Below are 13,606 nucleotides of genomic sequence, written 5' to 3'. Positions count from 1 at the left end.
TTCTCTAATTGAACTGGGGAAGTTTGCGGGTCCATTACCTTAATTAATACCATTACAATTAACGCGGTAAAGACGTCGCTTTCTTTGGAATCAAAAATCCGTGAATTCCTTTTTCTTCTTCCCTTCTTTCACATCTAGCTGTGGTCATACGCCAAGAGTTCCAAAAGTGAAATTTCATTTCCTTTTTTCTCCCGATGAATTCGATTAATTCACGTGCAACCTGATTTTCTCTCAAAATATCATTTCTATCGTACGCGAGATGACAGAATCGTAGGAATCGGAAAATCATCGACAACAAGTGGTGAATAAATTCCAAAACACATACGATAGATTAAAAAAGCTCTCGGTTGTATTATTCCCGTTGAAAACCCTTCGTTCCTTTGTTTGTAACATACACAGGGGGTAAAAAGTTTAGCTGCGTACTTACAATTGGCGTATTGAAAAACGAAGGAAAAGTTATAGCGAGAAACTGTAGTATATTATTGTTTTAGAAAGGTGAACGTTACTCTCATCTTTATAGCAATGGAATGTTTCCTTCCCTTTCCGTCATACGTATACCCACATACCAACCTATACCCCTGCGTAGTTGAGGTTTGTTATTTATATGAAAACAAGAGGAAAAATAAAGAATCAGAAACACGAATCCAGTGCACTTAAAGTGAGAATTCAAAGTAGCTACATATACGGCAGCGCAAGCTGCAGAATTAACCAACAGATTCATGTGTTTTTGTCCGACGTACTTATACATGTCACATAAATGTTTTATTTAATACCGCTATGACGTGAAAATATAATTTTCTTTCTTCAGAGAGAAAAGCAAAAGACCAACGTCGAGGGTGACGTATACGTATAGGTATAGCGCGATACATATCCGACTGTGTGGTATACGTACGGGTACAGTTACGTAGAGACAATGTTTTTTTGATGAAATCGCGGTATAAGGGGTATAAAACCATATCGTTGTCTCGTCATAAAAGGTTTCATAAAATATTGCGAACGAACGAACTCGATGAAGCTATATATCGTAATTCGGTCTTGATATCCGGACATCCGATTGGTGAAAAGAACGTTACGCAATATGTTTACGAATATGATACACGAGGCAGCCTCTCGAATCAAGGAGCAAAAAGGACCTCGTTAACCTTCACATCTCCTATGAAAAACTCTTGATAAAGATATAAAGGTAAATTGTTATATCTTCTCCAAACCTCGTCGTTAACGTCTGATTAGGTTGCCTTAACATTCTCCATTTATGATGTTTATTTCTGATAAACGATCCCTGCAGATCGATAAGGTTATTTTTTTCCAAGTTTTGCGATCCTACGAAAACTAATGCCGGCGCGCCGCGGCGAGTTACTCGCAAAGATGGTCTGACCCTACGACGACTCCTACTACTGTCGGGAGTTGGCCGGTTGCTCCTCGCTCGTACCTTTGCTCTCTGCGTTGACGGGAGAAGCGCTGTCAAACCGACCCCAACAAAATTGACGTGACTTCCGAATCTGGTTCGATTTCAAAATTGTTTTGTAAATTTTTCCTCGCATTCCCCGTCATTTTTCGAGGCTACGCACCGTGGTGCGAGAGTGGTAAAAATTTGGCGATATGACGTATGGACCAGGGTGGAAAAAAAATATGCTCGGTAAATTATTATTGGCTGACGTCGCGCGACGTCGAGTGGAATTCGTTGATTTCGTATACGTTACACGTATATAGGTATTACACTCGTACGAATAAAAAGATCGCAGCGGGTCCCTCGTTACAAGTTATCCGATTCGACGAATACGATCACATCGTTAACTGATTCCAAAGACGTATCGTCTACGGCTACCGTGATATCATTTATTAATTTTTTTCATCGATTTCACATCCCATGTTATTTGTCTTTCTATTTCTTTATTGTCTGATCGGCGATCATAAAATCGAAAGAGCGTATCTCCTTACGAAAAAGACTCGGGAAAATTTTTTGAACTTCAACCCCGTTCTATTCGTCCACTGGTCAGTTGGACCTGTGCTGTAAAATTGACTCGCGTTCAGCGACAGATCCGATCTATCACGATCAGAACACAATCGGATGAATTTCATTCTTTAATAAAAATTGAACGGAAGTTTCGAATCTTAGCAACGGGATGATCATTATTATCCGTAATACGGACCTATCATGTTTCTCTATGCGGGGCTAAAGTCTACTTCTCCGAAGTTACGACGTGCCGCGTTCTGAACTGACTAATTGTAAGCCGAACAGACAAGCAGCCGTAAATGCGACGGTAGCCGACGACACCACTCAGCTGACGATAAGACTGGCTCTATATACTCCTAATCTAAGGAACGTTCACAGGAAGTTTCGTCGGATTAAACTGTACGTGTAACGTTGTTCACTATACGCTTCGCGGTGTATACAATTACGTATGTGTAGTGGACAGTACAATATTGACTCGCGATTAAGTTTCGTTACCAATTACTTCCGATCTCTATGGTGACGTATGAAATTTTTCGATCGATATCGACTGCGCAATTTAATTCATCATTAACGAATCGAAATTGAGTCGTCTAATTCGAGTTCTGTATGGTCACGTAAATTCGAGAAAAAATCGCGAACCGCCCCATGAGAATCGTCGAACGGATTTCCCCACGGTTTTTTTATTTCGCGTCAGAAATTTCAATGCGCCGTGACCGCGGAACTTATATTCCCGGGAACAATAAAGTTGTACGCTCGCGGTTCGTTGGAGTTTCAGTCGAAGCGGATGTGTTTTCATCCGTTAGGTGTGAACTGTAAACTGACAAGTTAGGGTAAAGGAGGAGGATACGGTGGGTATACTCCGTAACTCGTCGTTCGTTGATTTGCGCGGGTAAACTTGCGTCAGAACTCGCGGTTCGGCGTCATTCTAGCTTCGAGGAGTGTTTAAAGTTCAATCGTCTCGTCGATTAAACCGCGATGGTTTAATTAAACACCTAGACGATTTCCACAATCATCTCTGCTCCGATTTATCAACATCACACCCAGGCCTCCGCGCCCCGCGTACAAACCATTTACGTCCAAAGAGTCGTCGAAACTCGAAGAGAAAATAGTAACTTTGAATTACATCCGCTTTACGCGAGTTGCGAAAAGCGGCCAGAAATTTCTATGGCACCTTTTATTGAGCACCGATAAATTTCACGTGAAACTTATAACCCAACAATTATAGTTCCACGTACACGCGGCGCACCGAAATCGTGAGATAAATCTCTCGCCGTCTTATAATCTAGTAAAGAAAAATTATAATTTCGCGCTTTCAAAAAGCTGTTGACGCGATTTACGAATCCCGATTTCTTAGCAACTTGCGCTCGCGAATCCGCGGAATTCCCCCGTATTATGAGAAGATGGAATCCCACCCCTCTTCCCTACGATCGAAATTGGACAGCCCGCGATTGTTGATCGTACCGTAGTACGGAGGCCCTGGGCGCGGCGAGTAGCTGCCGAACTTGTTAAATCCCTGTGGGAGTGCACGTAGTCGAGTACCACATGTGGGTTCTGTAATCAAGCCCGATTGAGAGAACTCTTTGTCGTGTTCTCGGCGCGGATCGTTCATCGGTATAACTAAGCGGGCGTATATAACCGAATTTTTCGTCTTCACGCCACGACGAGGCACCTACCGATTCGGGGCTAAATGTTATTCGCACTTTCCCCTACCGGATCGATGGATCAGCCGACGAGTTTTTCACTTCTTCCCTTTCTGGATTATATTTATTTTTTATCCTCGTTTATCGACGTAAAGATGACGTTGAAACTCTTCGCCCCGTTTTTTTTTCCCCCCCGCCGCTAGATTGTATATTTATATTTAATTATATTATATTTTCTTTCACCTTTGAGTTATCTCGCGCGCTCGTTAGATGCTTACAGCTTTACTCGCGAGAAGTGGCTCAACGATTTAGCCCAAAGAAAAATATTTTTCCCCCTCGTTTTCAGCGTTTAGGTTTTCAATTCAAAAAGTTGAAATAAAATGATTATTGTTATTATTATTTTTAAGGGCCTTCTCGAGGAAGGAGTGCCCATTATTGCAGTGACTCGACCCAAATGTAAATTAATTACATGCAGTTGTACATAATGTCACGTGACTATACATTTTTTTTCACTCTCCAACTTACTTTCTAACCACGGTGGACATCGGTGAAAAAATTCGGTTTCTTCTCCGGCAGCTAATTTTAAGACGCGATCTTTGGAGTTCGCGGTATTGGAGGTAAAAGAAATCACCGGTCCTTTGTAGGATATGCCAAGGTTGCAAAAATCGCCGAGAGAAAACGCGGAGTTCCAGCTAAAGGTTCCGGCCCCTCCATATCCTCTCTCTGATTTACTAATTCGAAGTATTTGGGCGTAAAAGCGAACCGTTGGGCAATAACTATAGAGGGGAGGTTGTGTAGGAATGCGAATGTTCAGGGCGGGGGGGGGGGGGGGGGGGGGTTGGGATGCTGGAAGGAGTTTTTCCTCCCTAAATTGTGGATTTCTACCCAACGGGGCTACCCATATGTCTATATATAGAGAGTTGCCGCCACTGCTCCCGCTGCTGCCCTTTTATAGGCGTCAGTTTACAGGTGTGGGTCCCTTTTATACCAGCTATACATGTGGCCCGCGTTTCGCTGCCACATTCGCGTTGCCGCTACGTGTATAGGGTCGAAACCCACCCCGGCCAAGCTCAACGTCCTGTGAACTAAATATCGGCCAGCGTTAACCACGCGTTAACCAATGTGACTGATCTCTTTCCACGAATATAAAAGATTTAGCCTTGGCTTTTTGGACGCCCCTAGATATTCGACCGGTTAACCTGTCCACCGCCTTTTTGTATTTTGAAGGTTTTTTTTTCCGACCCAATTTTCAAGTAAATTATCTCGTTTTCTATCACAAATATTATTACACTGAAAGAAATCGATGTTTTGTTGTATTTCGCGTGGTTTTTTTCATTCGAATCTCACGACGAAGACATCGGATCAGGGGATTTCTTCACGTCGATCCTTATACTGGGCGGAAAAGAATGGAAAATTGTGAGAAATTTTCCGCACCGCCGAGAACGGGTGATTCGATCGAGCGATGTTTCATTTCTCCATGGAATGTCTGTACGTTGTAACGCTTTTATTCGACCACGATCGTGTTCTCCGGTTTCGGATTGTGCCCACAGTGATTTACTTTGAAACGGTATAATGAGATTGTGGCGGTGATCGGACCCAGGTATCTAGGCAACCTTCTCATCAATACCGCTTATTATCGTATCGATGATATTGCGTTATGGGCCGTACACTACATTACATTGATAAGCTCGTTGAAATATTATTTCACAGGAGATTGTGTAGGTGTTACCGAACCCCTCGTACGCACGTCGTTCGTCCTGCGTGGACGAGTAGTTTCGTACACGCAGGGGTCAATTCTAAATCCGCGGATAGAGTATCCCTGTTAAAACAAACCGTATGAAAAAGAGGAAGGAAAAATGAGGTGGAATTTAGTTTTTTAAATAAATTCGCTATCTAATACGAATCTGATGAGACATAATGCGAGCCACGACTGCGAACCTTGCTAATATTGGATGGGATTACCTGATTCGATTAGTGAGAATTCTTATATAAACGTGGATTTTTTTATTCTTTTGTACGGAAAAAAGTTTGAAAATTGAAATCTGCATATTTCTATAACTGAGAATATGATCCGTAATTCAATTCATCCTTACTTATTTTTTTTTCTCCTTTTTACAGACTTTCATCGTAGAAATTTTCGGAGCTTATACTTCCGCGCGGATATTATCGAGTTTGTGGTTTACCTCAAGGAGCACGACTTCTCTCAACTAGTGATATTGTCATGAGGTAAGTTCGCTTTCCATCGTTACACCGATTACCAGCTACCGTCAGATTTTTTTTTGGAGGCTGTACAACCATCACTGATTTTCCGACGGAAAATAATTCGAAAAAATTGATCACCGTTAATCAAAATCGATAATGATCCGTCGACCGATCTCATTCGACCGCTGATCGTCTGCCAGACTCGGTTTTGAATAAACTTTACTTTTTGAACGTTCTTCGTTTTATTCATTTTTAGTTTGATATTACCAACGGTGAACTCGGACGGGGAATCAAATTTTTTTTGCCAGATTCTATTTGGTTTTTTTCCCGCCATGGCTTTTTTTTTTTTTTTTTATACAGCTAGGCAAACCGGCAACGTTTCCCTTGGAAAATCTAATTTCCCTGTGAAGTACTTTGAGGGGTTGGACGGGCGCGGGAAGACGAGCTATATAAGCTGTAGGCAGGTGAGTAGGGCGGTTTGACGGTGTAAATATTTAAGCAGCAAATTTACCGCGGGACACGAAGCTCACATGCCAAGGCAGCGAATGAAATTAAAAAATATATCGACATTAAATGCTGAAAATATTCACAAGGACTGTCCGTATCAAATAAGTCTGTTAATTTTAATAAACGGTACAGCTCTCACGTCAGCTCGAAACTGAAGTTTCCTCTTTGCTTTGTTTGTCAATTTTGTGGGGATGTAGCGTGGTTACTTCGAACTTCGACGGTGTGCAAGTATATTACCGCACATCGATCGTAAAATTTTCATAATGTAGCTACAAGACAATTGCACCGCGGAAACGTATTCCTCGATATTATTTCACCGGACTATACATAGAATCCATCTGCATTTTCTATGAAAAGTGTTCCCTCAAATTGGCAAACGTTGCAACTTTGCAAGCTGTTCCGCGGGCTGCAGCTTCTGCTCTCATCGTTTCCCGATGCATTTCGCTCGTTTTTTACTTCCGCCGGGTAGGAGATCGACAAAAAAAAAAGGAAATTGCAGCCGTGAGTTATACATCGTTCGAGGGACCGAAATATCTCTTATAATTATTTTATAAGAGAGCGTATAAAGTATGCAGGAGTCCGTCTGTACGAGATAACCCCGAAGTCGGTCGATGACGAGCACAACCATCTCCAATACACGTGAAAAAGGAGAATCTGAAGAATTGAAAAATTCATAGAAGAAATAATCGAATCATCGAGAGAATCAGTTTCTATTATTTCTAGTAATCAACAAAGACGGTACAACGCAATGAATGGTAGATAAATAGAAAGGCAGAATTTATTGGGACGTGTATAAAATCCGGGGATTCTAGCGAAACCGTGAATTTGAAAGGCGTAATCATCCCCTCGGTAATTTTATCCGTCCGACCTCTCCAGGTTACACGTTTACAGCTGCTTTTGAAATATTTGGAAAAATCTCGGCACTCTAAGCTCTAAGCCTCGCAGTAGCACAGCAGAGCTAGCGTCTATTGTAAAATAATACAAAGGGAAGACAAACATAAGCGTCGTATGTCTGTTCAAATACATTTCTCTCTTTACCCCCGCGCTTATATAATATGTACATATGTGTATACCATGAAATACACATATGTATACGCTACATACATGTGGCCATATACATTCATATATATCCGAGTACAGTAGCAACAGCGTCATTCCGCTCTTTGGCACTCTCACGTATAACATTCACCTGCCTCTCATATATATATATATATATACACGTGTATATACCTGTGCTTGCTATACGTATGGGATACACGCGTATCTATATGCATACGTCATCAACGTACCCGTTCTCCTCTCTGCTCTCCCGCGCGCGTGAGAGAGCGGAGAACCACTCGGAGCTCCATTGCATAATACAAAATAGAAGGGCGTACGAATATACCTCTATACCTTTACACTCTATAGGTTGTTGATACGTGCTGCCCTACCTCCGAACGCGTATCCGACGTGGTTATTATACATGAATAGGCGTATACTTTACATATCTATAATACACCGCGGCGACATACATATGGATACTGATATTCTGAGACAACGCATGACGTGGGAGCTCCTGATTATAATCTAAACTTTCCGCGTATACGCCTGTATGTATATGTAGACGCGGTAATATATACACGAGGTGTCTATTTCATTTTTCGGGGTAGTTGTAATCGAGCTTTTTCCCTCGGCTGTGGAAAGAGGAGTTCGACTCGCCCGCCCATTCGTATAACGTGAATTAATCGCATGATTTATTTAATTCCGAACGAACGGTATATAATAATCGTCGTCAAGAGCGAATTACGAATAACGCGTTGCACCACCAGCGGTACAACTTTCCATAATGGTCCCACCTGTTGGATGGCTTTTTATTGCCCAAATATACAGAAGAACAGAGACACGGTAATAGCTGTTCACCATTTGATGAGGACTCCGCCCACCTATACGATATACTCGTATGGAATTATATAATACTCTGTATACTCCCCATTAACACAACAGGTCCGTTTTCGATCCGACGAGTGCCAAAATTCTGATTCAATTTTGTTACTATTTTTTGATTATTTCGGTATTTTTTTTCACGGAATATGCCGTTAGCCATCCACTGCGTCAGTGCATACGAACGACCGAGATTACATACATTCGTAAGAATAACGAAACAAACTGAATACGCTGAGGTACGTGAAAAAAGGAAAAAGGCTAGAAGGAAACTCCACCGTCAAGAGTTCATGCAAACGGAAAAAATAAAATGGATCGAAGAAAAAATTTTCTGGCGAGGGACGTGGATCATTCCGATATAGGTATATGTGTATATATGCAGCGAAAAGCGTAAAACTAGAGAGCTCGTGGTGGGCCGCAAGAACGGTCAATCAAATTACACGGAAAATTGATTAATGATTAGTGGACTATATCGATCGTTTCGTATCGCGCCTAGAGGCATATTTCGCGAGAGCGTAAATCCGCTGCCGCGAAACCTTGTTTAAGTTTGTGGTAATTCTGTTACCGCGGGTTACCTGCCGCGTTCCAATATTAACTTGTACCGCGGGGTCCCTCCCCCCCCTCCCCCCCGCCCCTTCTTCCGTTTCGTTCCTCCTTTTGTCCGTCTGTATTTTAACTCGATATTCTCTCGCTCATTCACTTTGGTTTTTCTTGCACCACAACCGACTCCCCGTACCCCGAAAGTTCTTTCGGTTTCCTCCTAGTTACACTTCCGTTAAAGTCGTCGCCTCCGGGAAAATTGCAAAGTTGATTTCAGTAATTAGATCATTTTCTCCACTCGGCGGTACGCACGTATGTATGTAACGCGTAGCCGCGCCCGACATTCCCATCTCTACCGCAGCCACGTGAACGAATATTATCGAATCTTTCCAACTTTCGTTGAAAAAATATCGAAAAACAAGATTTCACCCCTGAGCTACGTTAGGACGATCCAACCAATAGAACTGATTGAAGATCAACCTGTACAAGGGCTTACGATCAAAGCTCGCGAGACGCGATAGGCAATGCACTTTACCTATACAAGGTGAATTTACCTTCTGCGAATTTCTCAAGATCGCAACAGGCTACAAGTCCGGAATAATAGGTACAAAATCTCTGGCTCTCGGAACTCGAGCTCGCAAGTTTGAAGCATCCCTGAAATTGGGAATTTCAAAAAACAGGTAACAACGATAACTGACGACTCACCAATGAAAAATCGCAACTATTGTACGATATTTTTGTGGGGTGCTGATATCCAACATTATCGTCCAAAATAATTCATCGATTTACCGAGATTGGGGTACAATGATAACGATGATAATAATCGCGAGTCAAATGAAAAATTATTAATTATAATTGATCTCGGCTGGTTGCGTCCGAAAGATACACCGCAATCAATTTTATATACCGTCGTTGTAACGGCACTTGAGGAAAGAAATAAAAAGAAAATAATAATAATCTATACATATACGTAACGTGTATAACGAATCAGCGCATATTTATTTGTTATACGGCAAGAGGAAGAATAAAATGACGATAATAAAGATAATGGTGGAAGAGAAGGAATCGAAGGGAGAAGAAACGACAATCACCGTTCGGCTAATACTTATACCGAGCAATACTGAGAACACGCGGTGGTTACCTCGGCCGCCTCGAGCTTTGTGTTCGGAACCCGTGAAAGTTTTGGACAAATCTTTTCATCGCACGCCCATCTAAGCTCGCTGATAAGTCCTAATCAGCGCTTTCCAGTGAGAGTGAAACTGCGGGGGTGAAACGAGGGAGGGAAAAAGAGTGGAAAAAAAAAAAAAAACGACAAAAAAAGTAGGAACGAGCGACTCCGGCAGTCAGCCAGGGAGACGGAGATGGTACAAAGCAAAAAAGGGAAGAAACGGAGAGGCGACGAATCAACCGATAGCTATTGTTTCGCTCTGTTGAGGGTCCTTACGTCCGGCCGATATAGGTATACGCGCAACGTACAACGGCCGAGTTAATCCTGCGAAGGATAATTCTTTTTTTTTTTTTTTCCCCCCCGTCTCCACAATGTTAGCTCTGACGCGCGTGTTCGAGTGAAACAACATTTTTGGTAAAAAGGGAAAAGTTACATCCAGATTTTCGAACATCGATTTATCACCCAGTGTAAACTTCTTTTTCGGAAATATTATTCGCAAAGAATCTACCGCTGCAATGAAATCCGCGAACGAATAAAGATCGGTTGAAATAGAGGAGTATGAGCGAAATTTCTAGTTTTTCAAATAGTAAAAATGGTATTAAGTGAAGACACTTTTAGTGGTCACTTGAACTAAGACTCGGCCCTCTCCAGTAGTAAAGGAGATACGGTAGGAAAAAAAAGCGGAGAATAAAAGATGGAGGAATTCGAACTCTTGGGGGAAATAAAACGGGAGTGCAGTGTAGCATTTGGGGGGAGGGTTGGCAGTTGGGATAAATCGAAGGAATGGACAGAAATCTAATCCCACGTGTTTCTGTGAGAGACGTTTTTTTTCCTCTCCTCCTAGGTGTTTCCTCTCTCCTTTTCACAGTCGAAGTTTTCCCCCGGTAGGATAAGCGTCGTGTACGGTAATTTCGGTGGAGCATCGATCGGTCTTCGAAAAAAGAAATCTTCGCAGCGTTTCCCCGAGCTTTGAGACACTCTAATTAAATTTAAATCAACTGTCAACGCTACAGAGTGAAACGATGCGCTTTATCTCTGGACAGAACTTAAATTCAATTGAGAAATTCGAGTGTGAATAATGATAATTCATATACCATTGAAATATTCGGACTTTTATACGGATTTAATTCCCAAGTGAGATGTGAAACGACGCGAAAAGACGTGAATAAGAACGGAGGCGGACCGTCGTCCTTTTTTCTTATTCCCCTCTACATTGTGTCCCCGAATGACTCGTCCTCGCAAATCTTCAATAATTAAAAATCTGAAATAATTATGCGAAAAAAAAAAAAAAAAAAAAAAAACAGCACATTTAGGAATTGAAAAAAGGGTGTCAAATACGTTAAGCACGAAAGTCGCGTTCGTCTCTCATAAGAAAATCACCGCTACGTATAATAATACAGATGCATTATATCGGAAGGGAGGAAAAAAAACGAGTCGCCGCATCTTTTCCTTCAGCAATGGCTCTTTATTGCGGGCTGCAGTACGCTCCATAAAAAGGAGCGCACTCTGCAGGTGTGTATTTATGTTATACGATAGATATATGTAGGTATAGGTACATAGATTCTATGGATAGAGTGTCTGAGGGCCGTAAAGACCCCGACTCCGTGCAGTTCAAGGGGGGTCATTTTAGCTGCAACGTTTGTTGAGCACTCGTGTTATAGCCGGGCATCTACCGCGCGCAAAGACCTCACTTCCGGTCTGCAGTATAACTCTTGGGATTCTTTTTCATCGAAGTCATTGCCGCCTGCGCTCGTTTACACGGGTACGCGGTACGGGAATCATCACCAGCTGGCACGCAGTCCACTATTCGCTACCATTTATATCTTCTCCCCTTTTCTCCGGAATTTAGTATTGCGATTTTCACAGTTTCCGGTGCAGCGTTTCCCCCTCTGACGTTGAGCTTCGTTCGTGCGTCCGGTCTTCCAACTGGTTATATTCACGGTACGCGTACCGTACGTACGGACGTATGTTCGTCGATAAATGTGTTCGAAAACGTATTTGTTACAGCTGTAGAAGAGATGTATAAAGTAGCTCACTGGCAATCGTGGAAAAACGTGATCCAATACCGCGGAGTAGCCCGAACCTTGGCAATTTCTCTCTCTCTTTTTTTTTTATTTTTATTTTTTTTTTTTATTCTTATTGTCTGTTTTTTGGTTTTGCTTTTTTATTCCGTCACGTTTAGATCTGGATCTTGATCTTCGCGCTCATCTCTATTCCCGAGGTGATTCGGACAGTGCTTCTTTCATATACGTCTGCAACCCGCTTATGTATAGCGCTCGAATAGCGAGTTTTAGTGGCTCAGAGCGTGACCGGAGAAATGATCGGGATCGATTTTTTATATGGACTGGAAGTGGGGTTTCTAATTGTTTTTTTTTTTACCGAAAATTTGCACAGCGATGGTAAAATACACGAATTTAGTGCGAAGGGAATTTTATATCGTTGGAAATTTGATATCCAATTGCGTTAGGGTAAAATAATCCCTGGGTGCGGATGCCAAATATTGACTCCTATATTTCGTTTTACCATCCAGAATGACGATTCGAGTCCTTTTTTATCGTTTTGAATGAAATGTCGCAAAATATTTCGATAAAGGTAATCTTGTGATGAGGAGAAGAGGAGCTTTGAAATTCTACGAATAGATGTGGAACTCTGATTATTGGTTCCCGAAGTTCGGGTGTCGATTTATTATTTAGAATCGACGTCAGTCCTGTGTTACTGCTAAAATCGAGGGTAATAGGGGTTGCTTTTGGAATGACTTAAGTTCAAGCTTAAAACAAATCTGTCCAACCCTTCGTCAGTCACAATTAAACTTTCAATATGCTTATAACGAGGGTGTTCGCGGGACGGTTCGCAGGAATAGCGCGTTCAAATAGTAATTACCAATGTGAGCCGATTGTATAGGTAAAACATTAACAATCGTGATAGTTGGGCATGCAATATAGGTATACAGGACAGATGAAAATCTCGTAATATGTACATACAGGGTGAATCCTTCAACTCTGTCAACCCGTCAGAGGTATGTTGGGGCTGCTCAGACAAGCATTTTGAGGTAACACACTTATGGTCGCAAACTCCTCCTAACGGCTGTGGAGGGCTTTGGAGTTTTGTTTTTTAAATTTTTTTTTGTTTTTAATTTTTTCTTTATGGTACCCAGTTTCCCTCAGGTGACGATTAACTGCAGTGAAAACTTGCCTGTGGGGAAAAGGTCGGTTTGGGAACCGTTCACGATACCAGCGTTGTGCATCGAGTGAATTCGAATCATTGGCGCGGTACGCATAATGCACATCTGGTTAGCTCGACCCAAGTAAGGCGGTTCATAATTACTCGACTTGTCATTGTACCGATGAGACACTAAGAAGTACGTTTTTTAGCGCAGAATAAACCATTGCGTTCGAATCCGAGCGAAAGTAGGAGCAACCCCTGGGTACCAGAAAAAATAAATAAATCAATAAATCAATTAAAAAAAAAAATCTTCAAAGCCCTCCACAGCCGTTAGGAGGAGTTTCCGATCATAAGTGTGTTACCTCAAAATGCTTGTCTGAGCAGCCCCAACATACCCCTGACGGGTTGACAGAGTTGAAGGATTCACCCTGTATATTCATGATTATGATTTAATCGCGTCCCTGAGCTGCAGGATACGTCCGATTCCCAAAAGTTGATGACCAATCGAAACTC

At 42.0% G+C, this 13,606-nt stretch overlaps 1 protein-coding gene across 3 annotated transcripts in view; it reads left to right on the top strand.

Moving 5' to 3' along the window:
• LOC105685933 (Down syndrome cell adhesion molecule-like protein Dscam2) overlaps positions 1–13,606 on the top strand; it is a 123,108-nt gene that overhangs the window by 2,499 nt on the left and 107,003 nt on the right. For all 3 annotated transcript variants that reach the window (XM_048653361.1, XM_048653364.1, XM_048653375.1), the window contains exon 2: positions 5,713–5,820. The gene's annotated coding sequence lies outside the window, so the exon portion shown is untranslated. The remainder of the gene's footprint in view (positions 1–5,712; positions 5,821–13,606) is intronic.

This window comes from Athalia rosae, chromosome 1 (assembly GCF_917208135.1).
Source record: "Athalia rosae chromosome 1, iyAthRosa1.1, whole genome shotgun sequence".
Classification (NCBI taxonomy): domain Eukaryota; kingdom Metazoa; phylum Arthropoda; class Insecta; order Hymenoptera; family Athaliidae; genus Athalia; species Athalia rosae.
The sequence above is the reverse complement of the archived record's forward strand: the minus strand, read 5'-3'. Positions and strand labels throughout refer to the sequence as shown.